Raw genomic sequence first — 7,218 nt, forward strand, 5'->3', positions numbered from 1 at the left:
GGTTTAAGATCTTGGTACATCTTAGTGGTGCCGGGATGCAGAGAATAACGGGTAGAATGAGCCTCCTCAAAGATCTCATTCCTGAGTTCCACACTATTCGAAACACAAACCCTAGCTTTATACAAAAGCATCCCGTTGTCTGACACTAAAAAATCCTTGGCTTGACCAGCCAAAACCTCAATTCTGATCTTCACTAACTCTGGATCAGTCATCTGGGCGGCTTTAATTCTTTCCAACAGATCAGATTGTAGGGTTAAGTTGTGAAGCTGACCTACCACAAACTCAATGCCGGATCTAACCATATCCTTTGCTAGCTGAGGCGAGATTTGAACCATGCTAGCTACCTGCCCGGGACCCTTTCTGCTCAGGGCATCGGCCACTACATTGGCCTTCCCAGGGTGATAGAGAATCTCACAGTCGTAATCTTTCACTAATTCCAACCAACGCCTCTGTCTCATGTTCAAATCTTTCTGAGTAAAGAAATACTTGAGACTTTTATGGTCGGTATAGATTTCACACCTTTCTCCGTAAAGGTAATGCCGCCAAATCTTCAATGCAAAAATCACTGCGGCCAACTCTAGATCATGAGTCGGGTATCGCTGTTCGTAATCCTTTAACTGACGGGAGGCATAGGCGATGACCCGATCGGCTTGCATCAACACACACCCCAGACCCTGTCTGGATGCATCACAATAAACTACAAACTTCTCGTTGTCTGAAGGCAAAGCTAGCACTGGAGCGGTAATCAACCTCTGTTTCAGCTCTTGGAAACTAGCTTCGCACTTGTCTGACCAGACAAACCGCTGATTCCTCTTTGTGAGTTCGGTTAAGGGCATTGAAATTTTTGAAAACCCTTCTACGAACCTACGATAATACCCAGCTAAACCCAAGAAGCTTCTAATCTCTGTCACTGTCTTCGGTCTCGGCCAATCCCTGACAGATTCTATCTTCCCGGGATCCACCTTGATCCCATCTTTGCTCACAATGTGCCCTAAGAAGGACACCTGAGATAGCCAAAATTCGCATTTCTTGAACTTGGCGTAAAGCTTGTGTTCCCGAAGCCTTTGCAATACCATCTGAAGATGTAACTCATGCTCCTCTTCTGACTGAGAGTACACAAGGATGTCGTCGATAAATACAATCATACGGATATCGAGGAAATCCTTGAATACTCTATTCATCAAATCCATGAATGTTGCAGGAGCATTCGTTAGTCCGAACGCCATAACCAGGAATTCATAATGTCCATACCTAGTGCGGAAAGCCGTTTTCGGAATGTCCTCCTCTCGGATTTTTAACTGATGATAACCCGAGCGAAGGTCAATCTTAGAAAAGACCGTCTTCCCCTGAAGCTGATCGAACAAATCATCGATCCTAGGTAATGGATATTTATTCTTCACTGTCAGCTTGTTCAATTCTCTGTAATCGATGCACATCCTCATAGTTCCATCTTTCTTCTTGACGAATAAAACCGGGGCTCCCTAGGGTGACACACTAGGCCTAATAAACCCTATGTCAAGCAATTCTTGGAGCTGAATCTTTAATTCCTTAAGTTCAGCTGGAGCCATTCTATATGGGGCTTTGGAAACCGGTTCCACCCTTGGTGCCAAATCTATCACGAAGTCAATCTCCCGCTGAGGTGGTAACCCTGGAAGTTCTTCGAGAAAAACATCTAAAAATTCCCGAACCACCTTGATGTCCTCTGGCCGAATGGTATCTGGCCGAGTGGTGTCCACCACCACGGCCAGAAACCCTAAACATCCACCGTGCAATAATTCTCTAGCTGACATGGCCGAAATCACCGGGATCCGAGATCCCCGAACCGAACCAACAAACACAAAAGGTTCTTCACTTTCCGGTTGGAAGATCACCATCTTCCTTTTACAATCAATACTCGCCGAATATTTCGATAGGAAATCCATTCCTAAAATAATATCGAACTCTACTAGGCTCATCTCTATCAAGTCAGCACTTAACTCTCTACCATCTATCCTGATCGGCATAGACCTAATCCACCTGTTGGAGATAACCAACTCTCCGCCAGGTAATAGGGTTCCAAACCCTGATTCATATCTATCATACGGTCTATCCAATTTACTCAAGACTCTGGCTGCCACATAAGAATGTGTAGCCCCAGAATCAAACAGTACTGAGTAATACGAGTTATTAACAGAAAGCTAACCTGTTACAACTGAGGGGCTGGCATCTGCATCAGCCTGAGTGATGGCGAACACCCTAGCTGGAGTGGGTATCGCCGGAGCCCTCGGTGCCTCTCAGCGGAGCTGGGGACAATCCCTCTTGAAGTGTCCGGGCATGCCACAGTGAAAGCATCCCTGACCTTTGCATTCACCCTGATGGTGCCTTTTGCAGCTGGGGCACTCGGGATAGGAGAACCGGGTCTATGCATCACTAGAACGACTACCTCTATTCTAGTTCCCCCGGAACCTCTTGTTCTGACTTGAGCCACCGGATGCAGTGGATGCTCTCTTCCTCTGATCCATGGCCGAACCACTACTCCCCCTGCTAAAACCTGATGCAGGAGGGGTAGGAGCCCCGCCACTCGCCGGAGTACTAGCTGACTCCGACATACACCCAACTGCGCCCTCAACTCGCAGTGCCTTCTCCACCATCTCAGCATAGGTGGTCTTGTCGTCAGTGGTGATCATCAAGTCATGTTTAATTTTCGCATTTAACCCGTCCAGGTACTTCTCTTTCTTGCTGAAGTCGGTTGGCACAACACCCGAGGCTAACCTCGCCAACCGGTCAAACTGAGTAGTGTACTCTGTCACGCTCATATTCTCCCGCTGGATCAGGTGGGCGAACTCTTTCCTCTTGGCACTTCTGACCGCCTCGTTATAATACTTGGCGTTGAAGAGTTCCTGGAACCTTTCCAAGGTCATAGTGGTGACGTCGTGAATCTGAGACACCATGTCCCACCAGACAAGAGCGTCTTCCTGGAACTGGAAAGTGGCACACACCACTCTGTCATTACCGGTGACACCCACAAAGTTCAAAATTTTGGTGATCACCGTTAGCCACTGTTCGGCCTTCATCACATCTGGACCTCCCAGAAAGACCGGAGGTGCTTGCTTCCAGAACTGTTCATACAAAGGTTCCAATCGGTTGGCCGCCACAACTATTTCGGCCTGAGCAGCAGGGGCGGCTGCCACTGGAACTACTGGCACAGGCACTGCAGGAGCCCCCTGCTGCCTCAATCTCTGCATCTCGAGGTCTTGCTCTTCAATCCTGGCTTGCATTTCAGCAAACCTAACCTCCCAATTCTGGGCTCCCTGATCGGCTTGGGGAGCCTGGGCAGCTTGTGGCGGGTTCTCATCACCCCGACCACGAGCCCTGCCCCTGGGACCTCTACCTCGACCCCTAGCTGGCAGGGGAAACTGAGCTCCCTGACCTTGATTCGACCCCACTAAATTGCCCTGGCTCCTGGTAGTCCGCCTGGCGTCCATCTAGTCGGAACCCCCTGCCAAACCAAGAGTTGGCATATCAAGTTGTATTCAAGGAGAGCTTACTCATGCCGCTTAATTTGGAAATTAAAAACGAAACATGCGCCTATTCTACTATCAGGCTACTAACATGCTTCCTATCAGGCTTTTCTTATTCATAAAATAAATAAATAAACTACTAAAGCAATAAAAGCTTACTGAACCGTGGAACGAGCTAACTGCTGATGATGATTGTACATGTCGTGACGATCTTCGGAAGAAAACCAGGCGGCTCTGATACCAAATTGTAACACCCTAACTAGCATAGGCGTATTACGTGATTTTAAACATATTGTGCAGCTCGTTGCTAATCAACGAGGTTTATGGAAAAACGTGATTAATTAAAATTTTTGCTTTTTAATTAAACTTGTAAAACATTTATACAAAATACTCGGGATCCCGATTACAAAACCATTTACAAAAGTTTACTGTCTATACAAAATAAATGTCGCCTAGCGACTAGTTACAAAAATAGCCTCGCTGTCCCGATGATCGTACGCTCCAGGCCTAACCGCCCCGACATTTACAATCTTCATAGGCTCGTTCACGGTCCATCAGCTCTAGCCTTGCCCTTACCTACACATAAACATAGCACTGTGAGTCGACAGACTCAGTAAGAAAAGCATAATAATACTCATACATAAATCCCGGTCATGATCAGACGCCCATACCCTTGACCATAACCCTAACTGCCGTGTCCAACACGATAATGAGTCCCCCTAACTGTCGTGTCCAACACGGTACTGAGTTCTGAACGTTCATAGGGACGGTACTATTAACAAGTAACAGCCTAATCGGTCGAACCGGTCATACTCCGCCGTCGGTCATACTCGGCTCGTACCGACGTGATACGTCAAATAGTACGGAACCACCAACCTAAGTATCAGCCTAATCGGTCGAACCGGTCATACTCCGGCTGCTGGTCATACTCCAGCCTGTACCGACGTGATACAGTGTCAGCCTAATCGGTCGAACCGGTCATACTCCGGCTGCTGGTCATACTCCGGCTGCTGGTCATACTCCAGCCTGTACTGACGTGACACAGTTGGATGGTTCGAAGCCAACATACATATCTAATGTAATCTAACAGGCTTCCTACATGCACGCTAAATATGAAATCTACATATACATACTGTTATACTAATCTTACCTGGATTCCAAATTCAGGTGTGCCGGTCAACCTGACTGGAACTATCTGCGCAGCGGATTACAGGCTCCTAAACCATAAAAATCACAACTATAAGTGATACGCTAAATCACTTTCCGGGGACTTAAACTAGGAACTAAAAGTTTCCCTATCGATAAAAAGCATGGCAATACCCCAAATAACATAAAATCGAGGAAAACTAGGATTTCTAAAATTTCCCCAACCGGTAGACCGGTTGTCCAACCGGAATTCCGGTTCTGGGAATTTTCGAAACCCATCCGGAATTCCGGATGCACAACCGGAATTTCGGTTCCTCGCAGGCATATTTTCAAAATTTCATAACTCAACCAAATCACACCCAAACAACCTCAAACCTTCCAGACCTGTTCTATAGGACCCAAATAACATATCCAAAGCAATAACACAACCTAGAATGCACAGATACAAAAAGTGCCATTAAAGCCCAAGCTTTGAGTTCCAAAACTCAAACTTGGTTAATATCAACTAACATGCATTCAAATCAGATCAAACCTACTTAAGCAAGCATAGAATAGCCTCTAAAAACTACTACAAACATCAACAATATCACAGCAACAGAACTGACAAATTTACTTTGAAAACTCAAGCTTTTGCATAGAAAAACCATCACTCAATCAACCTAACTATCATGCATTACTAACAGCTCAAATATCCTCAATTTAACATGCTTAAAACTCTGAAAATAACAACAAAATACAGCAGCAACAACTTCAATTTATCATGCATGCAATACACCATTTTCATCAAAATTCACCAAACTTAAAGAAGAAAAGCTTAAAAGCTAACCTAGCTTGAATTGAACCCCAAAGAGAGATGAAATCACAAGAAAAATTCCAAGTCCTTTGCTGCACCAAGAGGCCGAAAAAGAGAGGGGAAAAAAGAGAGAATTTTCCAAATTTTTTTCTATTTTTTTCTAACTTTGAAATTTTTGAAGCTTTGTAAAGTAAAATGAAATAAAAATAAGGGATTCTACTTATTCATTTCAGCCAACAAATAAAATCAAATAACATTTAATTAACTAAATAAAGTCCACTAAAGGACAAACTAATAATGGGGCAAAATGACCATTTTGCCCCCCTTCACACTAAAATCATAAAAATAACACTAAAGGGGTATTTTTGGGAAATTCTAAATTTCCGACCATTCCCGACATTCTCAATGTCTAATAAACCGTCCCAAACTACTAACATACTAAGTTGTGATTTTACTGAGCCAAACACCGAGTTCCATGATACCGGGCACCGGAAATGCAAAATTATGAAAACTACTAAATGACATAAAAAAATGCACCTCAGAATTCAATAATAATAGTATAAATAATTATTTAAATAGCTATAAATAATTTCATAATTAAACATGATTAACAGCTAATTTCCAAATTAAACTAAGCGGTCTTTACTATTGGAAATTATTTTACCAGGATCTTAGATCTACTCACAAGTATGTTGTTTAAACACCCTAAATATGAACTTTCTAAAACGATAAATTAAACACATATAAAGTTAAGAAAACCTTACATTGATGCAGCGGAATTAATGTCTCCTTCCACTCAGATCTCTAACCCTTGAATCCTTTCTGTAGCAGAGTATAATCAAGATCTGAGCCCGAATGTCCTTCTTCTTCAAGTTTGATCCTTCATAGTCTTCCAATCTATGATTGAGTTACTGCTTGCTGTGTGTGGGCACTTACTCTTTCACTAGGGTCACGAAATTGATCAAGGAGAAAAGAAGAGAGAGGGTTTCGGCCAGGTATAGAAAGTGGGGAAGGCTCAGTTTTTCTGAAGAGAGAAATTTCTGTCAGATTACTAATGAAAGCATGTGTTGTGACTGAGCCATCACTTTCTATTTATAGGCAACTACTAGGTTTAGGTTAGGAATTATTTGGCATTAAAATAATAAAAATATTAATTTGAAATCCCACATTAAGTGGCCGGCCATGGTGTTGTATTGGGCCTCACTTGATTTTGCAGTTTTATCAAATTTTATCTCTATTTTCTCAAAAATGCCAATTTTCCAATTCTAACCTTTTAAATGCCAAAACTAATTATTTAATAACTAAAATAGATTATTAAATAATATTGTCATTTAATTTAATTATTAATTAGACATATAAAGTCCATTAATAAATAAATAAACCTAGAAACTCTTTTCTTTACAATTTCACCCCTGCTTAGTGAAAATTCATAAAATTAGACATAGTCTAACTTTAGAATTATAATTGATCAATCACGAATCAATTAATGAGTCTTACAAGCAGAATGTTCTCAACTAGAATGGGGACCATGGATCTATATGCTGAGCTTCCAATAAGTGAACCAAATTTACCAAGTAAATTTCTACTTATTAATTCTTCGTTGAATCCACTCTTAGAACTTAGAATTGCACTCTCAGACTTATATAGAGCATATTGTATGTTCCACGATATCAATATGTTATCTCATTTAACCATTGTTATAATCTTATTGTGATTTAAAGATCCTCTATATAGATGATCTACATCGAGATGGGATTTCTTTACCGTTCTCACCCCTCA

The sequence above is a fragment of the Cannabis sativa genome, chromosome 7 (genome assembly GCF_029168945.1).
Source record: "Cannabis sativa cultivar Pink pepper isolate KNU-18-1 chromosome 7, ASM2916894v1, whole genome shotgun sequence".
In the NCBI taxonomy this organism is placed as follows: Eukaryota; Viridiplantae; Streptophyta; class Magnoliopsida; order Rosales; family Cannabaceae; genus Cannabis; species Cannabis sativa.